We start from the raw sequence: 20,341 nt of genomic DNA, 5'->3' as shown, positions 1-20,341 counted from the left end.
CGCTTGAATACCGACACCCAAACTGTTAGATTTTCGTTTATTCCTATAAGCGGTGCTTTTCCATGAGTATGTGCCCTGCAGCGTGATGGAAGGACACATTTCCCCATGTTCAGAACCAGAGATCCTCTAACAGAGGCGCTATTAAGAAGCTGTTCATTTTAATTAAAATAATAAAAATAAAAATCAAGGGGATCAGGATGATGGGCAAGAAGAGCCGGAGCCTAATGCCGGAGGTCAGATTTATTTTTAATTTTTGCACCAATCAAAGTAGGAAGAGCACCCCAGCCAGAGCAAAATTCTCTCTGTTCTTGAGAAAAAGATCCAGTCTCCAGTCTCCAGTCTCCAGCCAAGGTGAGGTTTGAGGACTGGTTGGGGAGCCCTTTCCAGCCCCTGGTCTAAGATCTTGCAAAGACCTCCGTGAGTAAATGTGACCAGGTGAGTACTCCCCACTGGCTTGCAAACTTTCTTCTCCTTTTCGCGGGAGTAAATCCAAAGTAACTCCACTTCATACCCTTTGCGTTTAAACTAGTAAAAGCAGAGGAATTCTTGCCAGTGAACAGAGTGGGGCAGGACCGCTGCTTTTCTTCAGTGTTCATCTCAGAAAAGACGGTTGTGTAGAGCGACGGGTGGAATTCCTGCTTTTTCCAACTTTTCTGTCGTATTTGTTCTTCTCTTTAACTTCTTTATGACTTAGGGAGTTTTTAAATTTCAAGGTCGCGTGTTATCAGACACGAAATGCGAGCTGATTGCCCATGTTGTCATATTTCTCGGCTCTATTGCTTTTCAGTGTTTGTTAATTTGTTTGTTTTTAATCAACACATTTTACAACAGATTCGGAGGGATTCTGAAAATGTTATGAGAGCTTGGAAAAGGAAAAGGCTGATTTAAGTGTGTTGTGGAGATTAAACTCTCTTGGCTCATGGAAAAGTGTTTATACAACTGATGGATAAACAGCCGTGTTGTTATCAGTGTGTTGAATAAGTTTAGACAAAAATATTGAACGTTAATTGAAGCAAAACACCTGTTCTCTGTCTGCTAGATAGATTGGCTATGTCTTACCTGTAATAAATATATTCTTGTAAAAAATCCTGGTGCGCCTCCTATAAATAATGATGAACTGTGTCAGCATGTGAGTATATAATTTTCTGTAGTATATAAATTCAAACCGAAAAGACTCTTATGAGTATGGCTGTGAGGCAGAAACTAAGGGCTTTCAGATCCCTAGTGGATGGAAACCTCACAAGAAGATCTGCAAAATCCATTTGCTTTTGGTCCTCTGGAGGTTTCCGTTTGTTCAGTAGTTTATTTTTTATGCATATCCCCATAGCTCATCTCTTTGCAGCCTTTTCTGAATGGGGCTTAAGGCAAGCTACCATTTTATTCCAGATCTGCCCGCTTACAGAGACCAAGTCGTGTGGTGCTGTCTGTTTCGGTGGTGTTACGTAGACATTTATACTTTAAAGCCCGAAATAGAGCCCATCAGAAATTGCATGAAAAGCTCTTTTGTTTGCAAAAAAACTTAGAGAAGGAAGAGCCAAAGAGAAAGTGACCTCCGAGCAGAATCTAAAAGTCAGCTGCAGGGATGAATCTTTGAGCAAGAGGATACAGGATATGAGTTTTGCTCGTTTTGCATCGTAGCTGACTTAATTTTAGATATGCGATTGTTGAGAGTTAGTAAAGGGAAGTGGGACTGGAAATAGTTACTAAAAAAGTCTGAAGTGGAAACTTTTTCCTGCTTTCAGAATAAGCACCAAGTGTATTTGGCTGTGAGGAGAAATTTGAAGTATTGTCAGCTTGCAATGGAAAGCCAAAGGCTTCTGAACTCAGATGCTGCTTATAAATAATCTTTATTGTTTGTAGAGAGAAGGAATAATTTCCAAATAGTGCTTCCCTTTGAAATACACAGCTGCAAAAATTCTTCCTTAACAAACAGCTCTTTGGCTTGCCATTTCTACGCTGAAAACTACCAAATATAAAATACATTCAAAATATGCAGATTTTAAGTCTGTTCAGCTGCCATTATTTACTGATGTATAAGTTTTGGCATAATAAATATATATATATATATATAAGATAATTTATTTCTTGCCTGAAATATATTTAGGCACTTTTTAAAGACTGTTGTTCTCATTAATGAGAACTGGCACCTTCTTCCAGATATTTTTGCCTCTTTATCACTGATATGAAGAAGGAGGAGGAGACTGGGGGCTGCAGAGCTTTCTCCTGCACTGAAGACAGGACAGAACTAGGGGGGTTCTATTAGAATCTTAAGACTCAGAGGCCAACGTGTCATCAGTGTGTAACGTGCGTTACTTTCGGCAGTGCTTTCACTATGCTTTTCAGTTTAGTTTTTGAAGTCGATAAGGATAAGCTAGAGAGGATAAAAGCTGAGCGTGAACTTCATGGCTATAGAGAGTCTGGAGACCAGATTCAGAGGTTACCCAGCTTTCAAAGGGATGAGCGTTTATTTTAGGCCATAAAAACATTCAGTAATAATAATATTAATAATAATAACAACAACAACCTTTTAAAGCCAGGAAACATAAATAAAAACTCAGCATAAAGCAAATAATTTATGTATGATACTTTTACATGGGTCTAAGAGAAATAAACTTTAGTCACATACCCTTCCAAACTCACGAGAGTGCAACAAAAAATCTCTCTTGAAGAGTAAAACCTCTGGAAAAAAAAAAAAAAAAGTGAAATAAGTTTCTGTAGCCTAAAAGCAGAAAGATCTACCTTTGCCATTTCCTGTGCAGGCTCTCAGTTTGAATGCTGCCGTCTGTTAAAAATCCGTAAAGGGAGCGTGTGTGTGCGGGGGGGGGGGGGGGGGGCGTCGAGAGGGGGGGAGGAATTCCTTGTCTGAAGAGAAGCAAAAACAAGTTACACATGTTGGAAATTTTCCAAGAACCAAAAGTACACTCTGGCTAAAACACCATTTCAAATGAGGTTTGTAATCTCAGCAGTTAATAAAGCATTTAGATCCCCTGTAAAGCAAAAGCGTATGTGCATTTGAAACGGCATTTGAAAGGGGAAGGTGGAGGAAAGTTAAAATAAAGTTTGATTGTTGTTCGGGAACCCACTTTCTGGCTACTAGACTAACTCCCCCCCGCCTCCCTCATTGAAATAATATTCAACCCCCATAAAATAGCTGGACGCCTGCCTCGCTCCTGCTGCCGCAGGTTTTACACCCCGGGAGCTGCTGGTGCAACTGCTGCTCATTCCCCTTCCCTGAGACCGGGATCTACTTTGGGGTCACCACGATATAACTGGAGCCCCCCGAAAAATCTTCCAAACCGCATTCATCTGGAAGGAAGGGAAGTAACAGCCCATCGGGGTGAGATATCTGCCGCTCCTACCCCAGGCGGGGGAGGAGGGTGTGAAAGTAGAAGTACAGGTACAAGAACTAAGTACTCATGGAAGAGTTCCAGTAAAATCCGTACCTTGAGCCTCAGGAAAATAAAAGGTGGAGCTTCTTATAGATAGGCTCTTTTCACTACAGTTTTGCCCCTAATTAAAACTCATCCTGAGTCGGGTAATATCAGACAGACTGGACCTTGGCAGGAGAGCAACTTGGGGGAAATTTGTTACATTAACCACAGTTGCTCGTTGTCTCTTAGAGCAGAAGTGCGTACCATGTCTCAAAAGAGACAATTAATACGCGGAGGATTTTTTAGCTATCCCCACACAGCTCCTTCTCCAGGTAAGGTCGTTCTTATCTTTCTAATTCGGAAAAGAGAAACAAACCGCTCCAGAGGTAGCCGTGCCTGTGGGACAAGCGGGACCAGCCTATCTCACCCTCCTCTCCCTAGTCCTTTCCCAAAGCCTGGGGAAATGAGTCCCAGTTCCCGATTTCAGGCAGTAATACAGACCCCCCTGGGCCTGATTCTGGTCTGTCCCAGCTCTGTGTCCCCATTCTCCTCCCTGGCCCTTGCTTCCTGTATTTACGTGGGTAGGAGGGAGATCAAAATCAGAAGCCCAGACATTTACAAGGCAGGTTAGTGGTTGCCTGTGGGGACATTATTACCGAATAGTTTATGATTAACTTTCCCAGATTGTCCTTTTCCGTTTAAGGGCTTTGAGTCAGGGCACAAGTAGCACGTTGTTTCCAAGGAAGGAGTCACAGGGCTGGTGAATTAGGTAGAAAACTCCGAGCTATTTTACGCTGTTTGACTTTCCCTCTCCTCCCCTTGGAGTGGCTGTTTGTTTAATAGGAGAGATAGGCAATATGCGCGCTACAATCACCAGCTTCGGGAATAAGCACACACCGGACTACAACCTATACAATTTTTTGTTTGTTTGTTTTCGTTGTGTTTTAACACTCCGAATGGGAAAAAAAAAAAAAAAAGAGAGAAAAAAAAATTCCCAAGTAATCCATCGGCCACGGAATGTAGCAGCAGATGGTGGTTTAGATCCTGGATACCGTTTCAGAGTTTAATTCTTCAAACCTCGAAGGGACATGCAGTCGCAAGCTTATTTAGCCGTGGCCTAGACCATGCTAAACTTGTTTTTATGGATATTTTAAACACCAATGCAGGGAAAATTGCTTCCACGAGCTGAGTGGTAACACACACACCACTCTACGAGCTTCCAGTTTGTAGAAAGTAGATGGGTCCAAAAGGAATGGGTAGACTTCAACCACACAAGCTGACACATAAAGCTCTCTGCGCTCCCTCTTTCTCACATTCACACTGATTTTGTTTGTTTGCTCGTTCGTTTGGAATAAAATACAATAAAATTAGCGTATTCCCACATACAACACTTTGAAATACGGGAGAAGGATGTGGAAAAAGTGTCTGTGGACATTTCTGATACCATCTGAACCCTTTCATTAAGTGAACTTCGCAGGCGTGCTTCTAGCTTAAGTCTAAAGATGGTGCATTTGGGGCCCGGAGATGAGCTTTCAGAGCGCTGAGCGCTCAGCTGTGTGCAGCTGACACGCGCCTGTGCACGGGTGCACGCCTACAGACTGCGCCTTTATACACTTAGTCTCTGAAGACGTAGGCATGTTTCCTACGAGATGCAGGAGCTCCTCAGAGACCAAATAGGACAATGAATTCGATATCCAACAAGTATGGCTAAGTCGGGTGTTTTTACCTCAATAGGAGAAGCCATAGAGACCTGCTCGCTGTCCTGATACCTATAGCATTGCCAGTGAAATGACAAATGTGAAGCCCTGCGGAGATGTGCAGCGGGGCCTTTAATAAACTTATCTTGTCAACTGGGACAATTAAACTCATCAACTGGTCACAGTTCTTCGGCGTTCCCTAATCCCACATTTTACCCTTTACACAGTGGTGTAGATCACAGCTACTAAAATAAGAAGCACTAAAATTACTTTACAACTCTGTGTATATTTTACGTATTTTGTATGTATATGTTTTATTCGACGGCCACACGTCATTGCACAGAGAGGCTTGATAACACAAGACTGCTTGCTTCTGAGGAGAGGGATTTGGGCCTCTGAGCGGCGCCGCAGCCTAGTTAGACCTTTAGTAAGCTCTTTATTATTTGGGCCATGACTGCGCTGTCCCGCAAAAGGTCCCCGAAACGGGGATTCAAACAAAGAAACTAGCACCCCTGCCCGGCGGTGCCCGGTGCTGGGGCCCGGCAGCGGCGTGGTCTGCACCAGGGGCGGGGGGCGGCGGCTCCGCGCCCGGGGCCGCTGCGCTCCGGTCCGGGACGGGGGGATAAGGCCGGCCCCCGCCCTGCACGGCTGCCCTCAGCAAACACACCGAGGAGGATAACTGGAGTAAATCAGGTAGTTCGATGTTCTTGTGTTTAAAACTAAAAGCCCAACAACATGAAACTACCTAATTCACAGAGCAGTTCTAGTTCATTCTTGGGTCAAAGGCTAAAATTACCAAGAAAGGCGCCTGGGCGGCCATTTTGTTTGACATCATCTGCAATCTGAACTTTTATAATAGAAAACAGTTGCTAGGAAACAAAAGCAACAAAAGGATCTTTTCAAAGACGAAATAAAACCCCTACGATTTCACGAAATAACTATTCAAATGATTTCCTATGTACAGTGTCTACAGCAGATCCCTCCTGCAGGACTTTACAAATAGTTTACAAATAGACCAGAGGAAACAGTAAAATGCTATTGACTTTGAGAAACAAGCGATTATCGAGGCTATAAAAAAAGACTAAAAATTCCCAAAGTTCTTCCCCCACCTCCTTTGGAAATCTACTTTAGAGGATCCTTTCCGATTTCAAGCTGATTCATCAAGACTTCATATTAAAACACTATTATGATAATATTATTATTTTTTAATCTAAAATCATTAACGTTTGGAAAACTTTCCACAGGGAAGAAAATGAAGTCAAAGCCGTGAGTTCCGGAATAATAATAATAATAATAATAATAATAATAATAATAATAATAATAATAATAATAATAATGCTATTAATTCATATTCTCATCCCATGAATGCATGTATAAGGTGATTCATTTAAAGAAAAAAGAAGCCAAGGACATATAAATCAAGTAAAATGAGAAAAAGCGTCATTGAGACTATTTTATAGGTGCAAATAACAACTCCGAGAAACTTAATTTGTTCTTTCCTCCCTCCGACGTGCACCATGTGCTGGAAGAACAAGTTATAGAGTAATGACTTGGTGGTGATAGAAAGAAGAATTAAAGCCAAGGAGAGGAGATAGAAGGCGTGCAGGCCCCGAGGGCCTTGCTGAGCTCCGAGCAACCTCCGCGGTGGAATTTTGGCAGAAATAACAAAAGTTTTCGTTCGGCAAAAATGGAACAAACATCCCCAGATTATCAGGTTAGGTCCCTTCGTGTCACAAACACATACACACACACTTATTTAAATATATAAAATAAAGTCAAAGTCTTACCTTGTAAAATCGTGTTTTGTCCTCAAGTGAATTAAATAACTAAATGGAAGACAATAAGACAGCCGTCCCGAAAGTGCATGTTTAGTGAAGTTTAAAAGTTCATTGAAGAAGCAAATTCACCGAGTTCAAGAGATACACGCAGGAGCCAGAAACTTGTCTATAACTTAACTTCATTTCATTTGAAAAGCCTTTAAAAGACTGGATAGGACGGTATATAAATCTATTGTACCGGAAATACAATAAAACTTAGCCATGTTGTTGAACTTCAAACAGTTTACACCACATCGGGCGGGGAGCAGAAAGACAGGGCAGAATGAGAAAACAAACAAACAAGCCCACAAAGAACAACCACCCCCAGGAAAAACAAACAAACAAACAAACATTTAAAAGATAATAGAAAGGGGAAAAAAAGTCTTCTGGGCGAGAATGTTGTGCAGCTTGGGTTTTTACTTTTATGTTGTTAGGTTAGAGGTCTCTAAATGCTCGAGGGGAGAAAAGATCGTCTGATTCCGTGTCTTCGTAAAGGGTACAGCTTGAAATGAATATAGATTTTTCTGTTACTTCACAAATCATCGTTTTTCTCTTTCTCACCATTCTGGTACACAAATATACACAGGTTCAAGTTTTAATCAAACTTGTGGAGGGAATGCATTTTAAGTTTACTCTTAAAGTTCAGTTATATTTACCTATTAATTTAGGAACCTATAGTACTACGTTCCTGTGGTCTGTAGATATGATGTTTCCAGGGACGTATACGTACAGTCTAGTATACTTACATGTATCACATCTACAATATGTTTACAATTTGTTGAATATTTTCTATTTCCTGCAAAGATGATTTAAAAACCTCACTAGGACACATTGCTGCACTTTTTATGCCAATAGAATCTGTAAACCAAAAGTTGTAGTCACACTTGAACTCGTACTACTAAAAGCTCTACTAAAAGCTCTTTCTTTCAGACAAATCAAGCAGGAGGAATGTATATATATAACAGAGCTTTCACTGTTGCAACTTGAAAAGGAAATGAAGCCCTCCCCCAGCTGCAAATGGAAAACATAAATAAGGAAAGCCACTCAAGTTAAACATGAAAAACAAAACTGCATGTGCCATTTAATTTCACGATTATGTTTAAAATAAATAACAATTGGTTTAAAAAAATGGAAGGAAGAAAAAGGAAAAAAAAGTAGGTGATGTATTAGCTTTAATTCTTTGGCTGGAATAATATTTTAAGGTAATGAGATCTTTTTTCCCCTTCTGGACGATGCTAAAGTTTAAAAGACATTTTAAATTTAGACGTCAGCGGCAAGTTAGAGCTCTTAGACAGTAAATGGATGTCTTAGCTATAAGATAACTTCTGCTTGTCAGGGGAATAAGTGCTAAAATAATTAATAGGCTGGAATAGGGGGATTTCAAGTGTTTGCATGAGCATATATCAGTAAATATATATATGTGTACGTATCCATTACACACACATACACCGTTACATGATAGAAAAATCTATTAAAGATTATCTAAGTGAAATGGCACTGAATCTCAAGATATCATTAAGGGATTCTTTGTGACTTACTTAGGTGCTCACAAAGCAGTATTTTTATTAAAATGAGGTTATAGTAGCTGTTTTTCACAGTTTCTATTCATCAGCATTAGCCTTTGGGGGTAGTTGGTGTCTGCTCCTTAGGAATCATACAGATATTCCCAAGAAGAGCACGTTACAAACGGGAGGAGCTTGTCGCAGTTACAGGAAAAAGATTAAAAAATTGGCCTTAATCCCTCCTTCTGTCCTCCCTCTCCACCTCACTGGACTGCATGTGAATGGGAAACAGCTCGGTGTGGGCTCTTTCTCTCTTTCTTCTAGCTATCCATTGGACCAAAAGATACAAAGCAATGCGAGGAAAACTGCACTGTGATATTTCTTAACTACCCATTGAAAAAAAAAAAAAAGAGAGAGAGAGAGAGAGAGAGATAATGCTTGAATCATTATAACTCCAGTAAAAAGCATAAACCATAAGCAATAAATAATAATTATTAAAAAGTTATCTCCCGTCCGCTGACTGAGGCTGTATTTAACCACTTGTCCACGGCAGAAACTGGCCGGGACTGGCGGCCACCCTCGCTGGGAGTTTCGCCGCTCCTGGCGGCAGCGGAGCCGGCGCCTCGGTGGCCTCGGGGCGGCGCTCGCTGGCCGGGATCAGCCCGAGAGCCGCGCTGCCCCCGGCCCCGCCGCCCTCCGCGCCAGCCAGCTGCCAGCTAGAGGTGCAGCCTTTGTTTCCTCTGACAAATAGAACACAAACGTTTTCACTTTATTTCTTCTTTCTTTCTTTACTTCCTTCCCTCCCTCCCTCCCTTTCTCTCTCTCTCTGCGAAAGAAAGGAAAAGCAAAGAGGTAAAGAGAGAAAAGATTTTTTGGGATAAAAATTAGTCATTCTGCCTTAAGGAAGGCTGCATTAAAGTCGTTTCTCTGAAGCCCACTCCCCGCGGCATGTTCCCAGGTGGGGGCAGAAGCCACCTGGGAGCCAGGTTTACGCCGGTAATTCCGGGGCGGGGTGGGAGTGCGCGGGGCATCCAGGGTGCCACGGCCTCTAGCCAAGGTGACCGGCAGGGAGCCAACGGCGAGGAGCTGGTACGAGGAGTGCAGCGATCCTCCCCCCACCACCCTGCGGCGGCCCCGTGATGTCGAGGGGACAGAAGTCCTGGGTCCTGCTCCGAAGTGAGGTGCGAGACTGAGCCGTGGGCCGCCTAAAACACGGCCAAAAACTGCACCAGAGCAGCTCTGTTTGTGCGGTTCTCCTCGCCGGGGTACGCGGGCTCAGCAATCTGCTCCGATGGGGAGAAGTCAAGTCCCGAGGGCGGCACCTCCCCGGATGCTTGCTGCGGAAAACTTTCCCTCCGGGCAAGGGAGACGCGAGGTGGGGTGAAGTGGGAGCCCCTCGGCCCGACCGCCGGCCCTCCCCGTCGGGACTGGGCTGGAGGTTTTGCTTTTTCGTTCTGTTTTTTCCCCTCCCGATATCGGTGTGAGTGGCCGTCCAGGCTCTTCCTGAGATCAAGGAGAGACGGAGACCCTGATTTTATAGACTAAACCCTCAATCAGACGGAGTCATTAGTCCAGGAAAACAACAACAACAACAAAAACAAGGACTGGCTCAGGCGTGCCCCTGCAGTGCCCCGGGAGCGCCTTCCCCTCTGTCTCTCGGCACCCACTTCCTGTGGAATTAAGGAAAGCAAACTATGCAAAGTCCCGGAAATAAAAGCAGAATCCGGGCAAGATAATGTCCCCTTCACTGCTGGAAAACTCCAATTAATAGGAACAAAAAGATAGAGTGAGCTCGGTCACACCTATCTCAATAACTTTCTTTTCAGGGCGAACTGGAATTGTAGGCTGTGTAGAGAAGCAAAACGATAACACATCTCATCAGCGAGCAAAGACGTGAGCATTTTCCCCAAATTCTCGAACTTAATTTAGGGTGTCTGGAGATGCCGAAGCTGCCTTTGCAGGTTCACGGTTGAACTCGGCCCCATTCCAGGTGTTCTGCCCCCGCCGCGGATTCACAGCCCGGCCCGGCTGCAGGGTCCCGGACCCAAAACGGCATCGTTACCCTGGGACGGGGAACGGCAGGGGTGCTTCACTTTAAAAAAATAATAATTTTATTAGTGTCCACAGATACGGCAAACCTTCTAAGTTAATCAAATGAGACCTTAATTCACAATAGAAGCTATGGGCGGAGTGGTTAAGGGCAGAACCCTAATAAGTAATCTAGCAGCAGGTACAAGAGTCAGAAACTTTACGCTGGCTGTCAACACATAAAATATTTTGAACAAGCCTAGAGTCAGATACGAAACCTATCGGTAAAGCGAATTTAATTTTCTGACATCAAACCTCTCGCTTTACCAAGTTCTTATTGGTCCAACAATTCATGCGATAATTTATTTAAAAAAATATTCCCATTTTTTAATTGCTATATGTCGGGGTATTTAGAATTATGTTTAATTATGCTTATTTATGTTTTAAAAATTAAAGAGCAATCTTGATAAAAAATATCTAGAAAGGAACAACAGAAATATATCCAGCACTGGGTGCTCCCTTCAATAAAATACTGCACTTCTTCCTATTCTATCCATTTGTTATGAAATGTAATTAAGCCCGGTTACCTTCAATTATTTACGTAAGCCCTCTGTCCCGGAGACTTAAAGAGATTTCTTCTCTGGTTTCCAACATTGTTATTAGAAATCCGTAAAGCAGGGAAGGGACAGAAAATTAAATTTAAAGGTACCTCATTGCGGCACAACTGCTTTCCTACCTCTACATCGCTGCGGACGGACACAAGTTTATGCACACGGAGAGAAATACATGGCAGCATAAAAGGCTGAGTCCTCCTCAGCAAGTGGACTTGGCAATCTTGTCGAAACGAACTTTAAATTTCAAGTCTAGCAAGCAGCCTTCCCTCCCATCCAAACGCTAGGCTCTAAGAATCATCAGAGGAAAAAAAAAAAAAAAGTGGAAGGAGAAAGGACAACGGTGAAAATAGAAGAGTCATGCGAAGAAGCTGTGGGTTGCATTACTGTTATTATATTTTAACTAGGTAGGCACTAGGCGAGGCAACCACTAATTTGGGGGATTTATTCCAGAAGATTTTCCCAGCCTTGCACCAAGTGCGATTTCTCTGCGGTGTGCTTGGAGCTGCGACGCGGTTGCCTTTCATTTACAATCCGTTCCCCGAGTCGATGGCGCAGGTTAGTGGTTTTAGCCATATACATAAACAAATAAATTGTGCTGCTGATGAAGAGTCGGAACCGTGACAAATAATAGTCAAAACTCCCAACAGAGATACAGACGCGTGGAGAAGGGGGATTACAAACAAAGCAGTTTTGCGTCTGATCTTTGTTTTAAAAGAGAGCCTGAACTTTTAGAAGACGGAGAATTGATTTATCATTAAAAACAAAGAAAAGGGAAAATAAGCAAACGGGCTGCTCGCCCGTCCAGAGAGCCGTGTAACAGTTTTCTATCCGGACTTCTGTAGTTGATGAGGAGGATAAAGTATTCTCGGGAATCTACGTGTGGGAAAGTGTAAAAAGACCAACACGTTACGAAAAACACATCCCTCCCCAGTCTCCCGGAGAGGTCGAATCCAGCAATGACTTACCTGTTCAATTATTTTACTCTGTGCCTTCTCTTTTTACTTTTTTTTTTTTAAAGTGTCCCCCCCGCCTCCCCGGAAAAAACAAAACAAAACAAAAACATATACGGGGAATGAATAAATAAAGGCAGCCCCTCTCCTTCGCAGAGGCATCCTTCCACCACTTGTTACAACCTAGCAAACCTTCCCCAGCTCCTGCTATTTTTAAAAATTTTTTATTTTTTTTCAGTTCTTTCCTAGAGACTCCTTCTGGTTGAACGTGAGTCTGGGTTGTGAGCGAGGGTGCTGTAAATTAATTTTTAACTAAAAGGCCATTGTGTTAACGAAGGTAAAAAAAAGCACTCTCCCTCCCCCTGTTTAGCAGTCTAGACGAAACCATTCTAGTCTGACGGCAAACTGCCGGCTTTGCCTGTTCATCGTTAATTCCTGATTGTTTGCCTTCGTCCGCTATAAAACCTAGGGAGGGGAGTTTAATTTTTATTTATTAGTTCTACCCACCTTGGATTTCTTGTGATGTTTTAGCATCTTTAGACCTGTCTAAAGATGGAGCTTCCTGCCGCAAAAGGACATCTTCTTTTTTACTTTCCCCCGGTCCACAATCAGGGTCCAGCACAACGGGCACCTCAAAATCCCCACTTGCAGCGTGCGACCCAGCGGGTGCGAAGCCACCTTCCCAAAGACAGCCGCCTGCAGCTGGGGAACGTGCTCAAGCGGCTCCTGGGAACCTGCGGGCTCGGTGGGGAAAGCACGGTGCGGGGAACCACAGTCCCGGCTGATTTGCACCCCAAGGAAGGTGCAAGGGGAGGAACACACGCACACGCACACACACACGAACACGCACACACAAACACACACACACACGCGCACACACCCCTCTTTGCAATGAGGAGCCTTGAGCGGAGGGTAGAATGCAGAGGAGGAAGACGCAGCTGCCAGCACGGCTAGGGGAGCGGGCTCTGGCTTTGCAAAAAGGTATTTTAGGATAAAGTGGAGGGAAGAAGGGGGCAAGTCTCTGGCGATTGACTTATCTGTTAAAAAATGCGTGTGCAAGAGGCTTCCGGAGGGCTCACCAATCCGAGGCGGACGAGACTGCTAAGACCATCCCCTGGTGTCAATTTTAATGGGAAACTTCACTGGTTTGCAGGGGGTGGATATGTATTTTTTAATTTGAGGACATGCGGCCGCAGCTAACGCCGACTTTCCTTTCGCTCCTCCCCACTCACTCGATTCCGACGCAGCTTGCTGACACCTCTATTTCCAGCCTCCCCATTTTTGGGGTGGCGGCTATTCTGAGAAAGGTCTTGCGGAGATGAAGCGGAAGCCTGTGGTTGTGCCAAAGCACAAAAACCTATCCTGAAAAACAGAGAGGAGAAAAAGTCCTTTTGCGAAAGTTGACCCCCAGCTGAGTGCACTCAACGCGGCGTTTGCAAGCCGGCCTCGAAGCTTTTGCCGTAGAGGAGGGCTCAGCTCGGTCCCCACAGGCTCAAAGGACAAATCCTCACCTCCCTGCAGTGTACTGTGCTTGCAGGCTGCACACATCTACGTGCGGTGGAGGAGGGAGAGGGGAATATTGAATATTAAATATTAAATGCAAAAAGACCGTAGCACTCTCAGGGAAGGAAAGATCACCTAGCCTCCGGGCTGGGGCTTCTCCCTCCCTTCTTGTGGCACGGGGCACCCGAAGGCCGGGAGACGCCGGGAAGGGTCCCCCCGCCCCACCTCACCCTTCCCAAACCGCGCCGCTCGCGGAAAAATCGCGGCCCGCGGCTCTGCACGGACACAGGGTGGGGGGGTGGGGGGAACAGCCCTCGCCCCTGTTCTCCCGCCTGTGCCCTACATGCTACGACTTAGCCTTTTTTTTTTTTTTTTTTTTTTTCCTCGCCCCTTTCGGCAGGAATTCAGGGTCTTGGTGGGTGTCTGGATGAGGACCCTAAGCCTTCCTAGCCGGGGCTGGGGGACTCCGTCCAATTTTGGGGTTTGCTTTAGGGCTTGTCCAACACACAGGGGAAACCCAGATTGCCTTGGAGGGCCGTGCCCCGTCTGCTCCCTCTCTCTTCAGTAAGGATTTATACACGGGATTAAATGCCTGGCCACACAAGGCAATTTAACAATCACAGTGAATTAATTTTGACTCTGTCTTTAAGAAAAATGATGCTTTGTGGCACAATCCTCTGCAGAGCTGTAATTGCAAAGAAAAAAATCCTAACCACAACAGCAGGTTTCCGATGGTTGAAGGCACCGTTTCCAAAACGACGCGGACTGGGAGCATGAAGAAAAGGGAAAAAATGGTTCCTCGTTAGAATCTATTTATCCAATTCCTTCACTTGCAACACACCTTCTCTTCTGGAATTAAGCCTGCGGGGACAGGGTGTTGGTGGAAACCTATTAAAGCTCATGCTGGGAGGAGATACTTTACAGTCACATTTGGTTCTGAATTAACAACATGATCTCAAAAATAAAACTATGCTGATTCTAGTAGCTAGTAATGGGCAATTCTTTCAAAAAGAGTTATGGAAGGGGAGGGATTTTACAGATTTTGGAAATTACAAATATAAACCAAAACCTCATATAGGAAAAAAAAGCTCCGAAAACCAAAACCAACCTCTGCTTTAAAACAACCAAAACGAAGGGCATTTTGGAAACACTTGGAGCCCCAGAAGGATATCTGACCCTTTTTCAGTGGTCTCCAACACTAGTGCTCCCCTCCAGCAGTCAGGACTGACCTGGAGCAGTGTGCAGGACTCAGCTCCCCAGAGTTATCTGAGCTGCAGCTGTGAGCTATGGAGTTGTGGTGTTTTTCCCCATTTCAGCATCTTTCTACCTCCCATCTCCTCTTCCAAACAGTTTTGCACTTGTGCTCTCAATGGGCCTTTGCACTGCACAGGGAATGTAGCCAAAAGTCCTTCACAAAAATGAAAAAAAAATAAAAATCAGACCTCCTCCAGGGTCTGATTCTGCACTGTGGTCCCTTGGGGATGCCCTTTTCCATTCACACTCTACCCTCTCCTTTCCCCAGGGATCAAAGTCCAGAACTGCTTTGCACATTGACTGTACAGTCCAAAGTGTCAGCCAGTGGTGCTTTCAGCCATCTGGGAGACAAAAGAAGAGTGGCCAAGAGAACTGACCACTACAATCCCCACCTTACTGCCAGGCTCTCTGCAGCCTTGACCCTACTCCCCACACTTGCTCACTTGTCCTCAATGTCCCTCCATAACTGTGAGTCACTGGGGAATTGGGGAGGGGAAAAAAAAAAAAAGGAGAAATGGGCACAGAACCTTTAAAGGAAATGTCAGTGGTTGAGGTTTCAGGGTGTCTCAGCTAGAAGAAATGATTTTCCTTTTCTTTTTTTTTAAAACAAAAATTGGTAGTTTGTCAGAAATGAGTGACAGAAAAGGATACTATAGGCTGCAGGGGACACCACTACCATACCCTCCCCTTGCTGATGGCTTTCCAGGCCTTAGGATTTAGGAAATGTATTTTGCTTTAGTTTTTTTGTGCTTAAATCCTGCAGCAAAGAGTGTGTAGGGCTTTGGAGCACCTGCTGCCAAGGGCAGAGGAAACACAGGGAATTTTGCCACATCATGTAATCACATAGTAAACAACCCCAAACTACTACCTCTCGATGTTTGCTGCCAGCAGGTACTAATGTGCTTTGCCACTGGCACTGGAGACGACCAACCCTGGGATGAGCACCTCTGGTCCTGTCCAGCCAGACCCCGAGAAGTGCGGGGCTCCTCTGCATTCCCCGCCACAGCCCTTTTGCCCACAGTCCAAAAAATAAACCTTTCTTGTAAAAGTCTTTTTACAGTGCCTGAGCCTGAACACTACCAGGTAACAACTTTTTACAACCTGACTCCCAGGACACAGTTTCATTTCATTCCTTAACTTAACCCGTGTTCCCCCTCTCTCCAGGTTACATTTCCCAGCAAGAGATCCCTCCAGATTTAGCATGAATTTAAGCAGTCAAACCTTGCAATGAGAGCTGGTTCACGACTTGACCTTAAAACACAGGATTTTCAAACTGTTTGGAGCTGAATTCTGATTCCAGTCAGAGGCATTGTTGGCTTCTGAAACATCCATGGGATGTCCATGTTGGGGAGAGCCTTTCCACCTCTGGCAGCTCCAGTCTCTGCAGGAAGGCAATGGGGCTTCTTTGTCCTGATCATTTCCCATCCCTGGGACATGGAAAGGGCTGCTCAGCTCCCCTGTAGGCCATCATCCACACAGAAAAATCCCAGCCCAACACCAGCCTGAAGTAGCTGCAGAAACTCCATAGATATATCGGTTTGCTGTTCCTGCTGCTTTTCTTTCTAATTAATCACATATTTTGGAGTTCAAAGAGGGAGGTTGGTGGAGAAAGAAGGAGGTGAAATAATGGGAAATAACTGGAAATCCAGGCAAAGAAAAAGCACAAGAGCAAATCCATGACTTAACTTCCCTTGGAAGGGGATGGATGTAAGCACTCCTCTCCCTCTTGCTCCCCTGGCCTCTCAGGTTTATGGTTCTCCTTTGTGCAGTTTCAGTGTCTCACATCTTTGAAAAAATAGCCTCCTCTTCTCCAGTCTCTCTGAAGGTTTGGAACCCAAATAGGGCCAAAAAAATTACTTCTCCATCTCCATGATTGTCCCTGGTGATTGGGCTGGTCTTGCCCCTTAATTTGCCAGTTTTCTTTAGAAGAATAATTTATTTATTTATTTATTTATTTTTTAAAAAAAGGCCCCAAAATCACATGGTAAGTCACAAGAACAAAGTGAGGCCGTGGATCCCAGTAAAAGATCCCAGTGTCTTTTCCCTCTGACAGAGCAAAGGCAAGTTGTAGCACCATTCTGAAACTATTTAGCTCACATCCATGGGTGATGTGGACCTTTTAAGGTCTCTTCTCCCTACCCCACCCCCAGAGTCACTACCCCTCATAAATTTGGAGAGAGAGAGATCCTCCTGTTGACTAGAGAGTTGTTATTCTTGGGATTAGAGATGTCTGACCTTGAAGGTCACAGGTCACGGTCCTTGAATAAGGAGCAGGAGTGCAAGGTTGGGATTGAAATTTGAGGTGCGTCTGCTGGAGATCACAGGGAAAAGTCTTCCAAACAAAGAAGAATGCCTCAGTCAGGGTGAGAAAGGACAAATTCCCCAAGAATTATGACCTCCTTCTGGATGGTTGCATACCTGCAGACTGCCCAAAGGATGCACAATGGCTGAAACAGGGGATAAAGGAGAGGAGAAAGGAGGGGAAAGATTGCTGGAGCTTGAAGACCCACATTATTTATTATTATTTATATTCTGGGCAGTCCCAGAGGCCCTGATGTTGGCAGTTTTATGGAGATAGGTGCTGTGGGAAGCAAGAGAAGGAACATCCCCTCATCATGGCAGCCTGGAGGTGGAAGGTTAGGAGCAAGGAGTCTGCACATCTTTGCAGGAAGGGAAGAAAGGAAGAGATCCCGCCAAGGTCAAGGAAGTAACAGAGGGGTACTGAAGAAGACGACATCTCTAATCTGTGCCTAACACAACTATGAAAGCTTCCCTCTGTGAGATCCTGCAGAGCTCTGGGGAGTCAATCACAGCTGCATGCCTCATTTTCTCCACAGAAATAACAATAAGAGAAGCAAAGAGCACTTCCAGACTTATTTCAGGGTACCAGTTGATTACAGAAACCTATTTTCTCTAGTGGAATTCATATCCAAATGAAGAAAGCAACATATTTGCTAGTTCAGAGCCATCTGGCTTGTGCCCATGGATGCTGCAGACAGGAGCCTGTGCTTGTCGACTCCTCGGTACCTGTGCACAGGCAGTGCCTCTGCTCTCTTCAGGGGATGAGGGGACATGGGCAGTGTGAGCAGCATCATGGCACAGTCCTGCTGAATGTCTCTACATCCCACCAAAACCAGACTGCACTGCAGGTGCCATGCACCACCATAAACATGTCCCTTTGGCTGTTAAACATGGTGTTCATGTCCACATACAAATACACAGAGGTGAAATCCATTGACGCTGAGAGGAAGTAAGAATGCAGGAAAGTGTTTGAAGGTCCAGGACCTTCAACATCACCTCAGCCCACTGTACTGAAGCCCCAAATTTGAACAGACTCAGCTCCAGATCCTTGTCTGGTGTCACTATAGTCTAGAAGACCTTGCGGTCTAAATTGGCCTAGCTGTATTCCATTATTTTTTAAAGAGAGCAAATGTCTCTGTGTCATTCATGCAAACCACACACGGAAAGCTCTTCAGTAAAACTACACAGGCCAGGTCCTGCTGTGATGCTTAAGCTCATAGAGCCTTTCCCCTTTCCGGCCCAGGGGTAGGGAAGGGAGGCAGGGAGGGCGGGGGTCGGGGCCGGGAGCAGAGCCCCCGCCCCCGGGAACGGCCCCGAGCGACGCTAGGGGGAGCCACGGGCTCAATTAATTAGCTGGCGCGAATTAGCTGAGGAGGAGAAAAACATTGGACCTAGGAGAGAAAGTGAGAATTGGGTTACTTGTGTTTTTAGGGAAGGGGGGGTTCAATCTGCATTTATGCCAAGTTACATCAAAAAGTGTAGCAGCAAGACACCACTAGAGCGAAATGCAGCAAGGTAACGGCTCTGTGCATTTGTGATTCGAGGTAATTTGGGCTCTAATTGATTTAAACGGCTGTCAGTCCCATTCTGTCTTCAGTCTAGATATGTATTCTTCACTTTGTAGCAGTTGAGAGAAAACAGAAGGGATCAATCTGTCTCCAAAAAGCCTTTCTTTTTTTTTTTTTTTTTAATGCGGGTATAGATTTTTCAAGTGCCTCTGTAGGAAGGGGAAATGTAAGGAATAAATGTGAAAGAGTGAAACATCTCCTGTCTTTGTGAGCCACGAGCTTATGAACAGGGAGGCCAGAGCAGAGCTGCTCCAGGGAGGTTCCCAGGCCTGATCCAGTCCCCAGGCCCCACTCAGGCCACCATGGCATGGTGAATGGGAACTGTGTGTAGGATGAGATCTGGCTGGAGTTTTAGCAAAATTGAACCAAAAGGGAGCTCAGCAGAAACCAGGTCATAAAAGCTGCTGTTGGGATTATTTATTATCATTTTAATCTTATTAGCATCCCATCCAGTGGCTCTTTGGAGAATAAAACACTGATGTTATGTATTTATCTTGACAGAAGCCAACCAACCTTAATAAAAATGAAGCACTCAGTAAAGAAAAAAAAAAGCAGGGGGGGGGAAGAGGGGGATCAAGCCTTCTGAAGTTTTATATTGACTTTTTAATTAACTAATATTGTTGGAGGGGAGGGGGACGATTAGGAAGTAGCAGAGATTCTGTAAAAGGTTTCCTTTATCTGATGTCCTGAGTATAAACAATATTGCTGTTAATTTAAAACCAAGTCTGCCTATCTTTATGACTTCACTGCACTCACATTAGCTCTATCTTTATACAGTGTCATGGTTGCAAATAGATTGGGTTGAAAACTTCCCCTATTTCCACTTTAAAGTGACTTCTAATCTTTCCCTTTAGTGGTGTTCATTCAACTTCACAAGTGTTAGAATCACCATTAGGCAGAGAAATGGACCTTCTCGCCTGCTTATCTAAATAGCAACATTACAAAAAACAAACAAACAGCACCACCACCACTACCACCACCACCACCCCCAATCCCCATTTCCTATTAGGCCAACTCTGGGACTCTAGAGGGCAGATGAAATAGATGTAGGCTTCCTTTTTATGAGTCTTAAATGCATAAAGGATGTATGCTTTGCATTTCTGTCTCACCGCCTGGTGAAAGCCTCCAAGCACCTTGGAAACTTCCTGGCTCACATGATGCAAGAGGAGTGGCAGTAGATGCTGAAAATGGGGACAGAGAAAGACCTGGGAACACAACCACAGAGACAAAAGAGTCCACACAACCCAGACTGACAGCCAGGGCATGGTGGCATGCCACTGGGATGGATTTTCACAGTGCTATAGATTCCAGTTAGAAAAACACTGAGGACAAGTGGACAAAAAAGTACTGGGAAGCGCCATGTGCTTTGTGGTAGGCCATGGTCATGTCCATATGTCTGTCTGGCATTCCACAGGTGGGTGAAGGGGGTGAGCCAAGGTCACAATATTACCTGTCATTAGTGGGAAAGTGGCTGGCCATTACCTAGAAACAGGTCTTACAAAAGCTGTGCAACCCAGCAGCATTGATGCTGCTAGGTAGAACAAGATTTGTCACGTGCTGGCTGAGAGAGTTGTTGAGCCTCACATCCTGCTTCCAGCAGAGCTTGGGAGTAGACAAGTAGGGAAAAAGAAGTATGCATGGAGTGCAGCTTTGCAGCTTTGTCCCAGCCTCTGACAATCAACAGGGTAAGAAACTTTTTAACTTGGTGTCTCTGCCTGGACTGTTGTGGTTGAAAG

The 20,341-nt window shown here is 44.7% G+C and overlaps 1 long non-coding RNA gene across 3 annotated transcripts; it reads right to left on the bottom strand.

Annotated features, from left to right (window-relative positions):
- Positions 1 to 1,066: 1,066 nt before the first annotated feature.
- On the bottom strand, positions 1,067 to 13,767 carry LOC308181413. 3 transcript variants are annotated; one of them, XR_013941453.1, is made up of 4 exons: positions 12,487 to 13,767; positions 6,856 to 11,316; positions 2,627 to 2,679; positions 1,067 to 1,100 (listed from the first exon to the last, which is right to left on the bottom strand). It is a non-coding gene; the product is annotated as an uncharacterized lncRNA (long non-coding RNA). The 3 variants fall into 3 exon arrangements; XR_013941455.1 differs by lacking the exons at positions 1,067 to 1,100; positions 2,627 to 2,679 and having other exon boundaries at positions 6,259 to 10,479; positions 11,152 to 11,316; XR_013941454.1 differs by lacking the exons at positions 1,067 to 1,100; positions 2,627 to 2,679 and having other exon boundaries at positions 6,259 to 11,316.
- Positions 13,768 to 20,341: the final 6,574 nt, after the last annotated feature.

The sequence above is a fragment of the Anser brachyrhynchus genome, assembly GCF_964034855.1.
Source record: "Anser brachyrhynchus genome assembly, chromosome: 22".
Lineage (NCBI taxonomy): Eukaryota > Metazoa > Chordata > Aves > Anseriformes > Anatidae > Anser > Anser brachyrhynchus.
Note: the sequence above shows the minus strand (reverse complement) of the source record. Positions and strands in the feature narration are given on the sequence as shown.